The 1,567-nt window shown below is 49.5% G+C and overlaps 1 long non-coding RNA gene across 1 annotated transcript in view; it reads left to right on the top strand.

Moving 5' to 3' along the window:
* The window catches only part of LOC106901864, a 22,122-nt gene that overhangs the window by 145 nt on the left and 20,410 nt on the right, over window positions 1–1,567 (top strand). The window lies entirely within an intron of this gene.

Genomic DNA, 1,567 nt, shown 5'->3' with positions numbered 1-1,567 from the left:
CTGGGGGGGGGGGGCGGGGGGGGGGATGGACGCGGGGGCTGCCTCCTTCCAGGTGGAGGAGGAGTGTTTTTTTGGGGTGGAATGTGTGTGTCCGTGTCTGTGTGTCCTTGGTTTCCTGGCTGGGGCTCCCCCAATTTTCCATCTGCAGATTCTACTTTTTTTTTTTTGGAAGACCTACATGATTTCTTCCCCTAGAAGCTGGCTTGTTGCTTTCTGGCGTGTACTTATCTAACCCCCACCCCCGAAGATAAATGCTTCAAAATACTGATAGGACGTGACTGCAAAATACACTGTGCGGTGGGGAGGACAGCAGGAAGGATTTGAGGGCTAGTGAAATCCTTAAAAAATACAGCATCTAACGTGAACGTTGTTGTACAGAGTTCTGTGTAATCTAGTCGCAGGAAAAATACTATAATTGTCTTTTTGACAAGACTTTTATCTGCTTATCTATCTCTCTCTGTCTTTTACATCTTTCTGTTTGTCTCCTCCATATTCCGCTTTTATTACAAGAAGTTTGTTAATTCCACATTTCAACGTTGCTGGCTTCAGAACTGCACCACTGTAGGAAACCTTTTTTACAAAACTAGACTGAAAAAATTCCCCTAAACCTCCACTTAACGGCACAACTGGTATGTATAAATAAAATCTTCATTTTTTAAAATGACGTGGATGTGGTTTACTCTGTAGCCTCAGTAATTTAAACAGCACCTATCTGCTGCAGATAGAGTTGCTATGCACGTCTCTACTAGTGAGTTTGAAAATTCGAACCCGGCTTTGATTTATTTCCTTTCTATCAGTGATTAATGCGCCGTAATTAGCTAATCTCAAAGCCATTATTTACAACTGGGGCAGACAAAGGGAAAAAACTGATGATCCAGCACTTGAAACGGTTTGAAATTATGGAACGGAAAGAAATGTTTAGGTCTCGGCTCGGAACCGGCCAGCCCAGTCTTAGGGTTTCAGTAGTAGTAATAATAATAATAATAATAATAACAATAACAACAATAATAGTAATATCGATGTTTAGTAAAATAATTAATTATAGCTGGTAGTTTTTTTCGGCCGAAAACGTACTTATCTCAGAGTTAAAAAAAAAAAAAGTAAGCATCTGCTGGGAGTCTTCTCTCTCCCTCTTTGTTGCTGCGTTGAGGAGGAGAAGAACTGAATGTGCGCTGCCCAAACGCGCGGGCGGTGGGGACGGGCGCGGAGGAGGACGCCCACAGCTCCACGGGCAGTGGGGCTCAACCCACGCGTGCCCTCGCCACCCCCACCCCCCCCCCCCCCGCGGCCCCCGCGGGCCTCACGCTCCCCTCCCCCCCCCCCCCCCCCCCCCGCCGCGGCCACCGAGGGACCCCGAGTGGAGCGGGGCTGGTGGGGGGGTCGGAGGCGGCGGCGGCGATTCCTCCGGCCGGAGCTGCCAGCCGGGATCCGCCGGCTTCGCCAGCCCTTTGCGGGAGAGTCCCGGCTCCGTTAAATCCTGAGATAGTGTTTTTGGTCCCCGTCGTCCCCGTCCCCGTCCCTCCATCCCCCCCCCCCCCTTTTTTCTTCGTTTTTTTCTGTGGGTGTT

The sequence above is a fragment of the Calidris pugnax genome, unplaced genomic scaffold (assembly GCF_001431845.1).
Source record: "Calidris pugnax isolate Ruff unplaced genomic scaffold, ASM143184v1 scaffold273, whole genome shotgun sequence".
Classification (NCBI taxonomy): Eukaryota; Metazoa; Chordata; class Aves; order Charadriiformes; family Scolopacidae; genus Calidris; species Calidris pugnax.
Note: the sequence above shows the minus strand (reverse complement) of the source record. Positions and strands in the feature narration are given on the sequence as shown.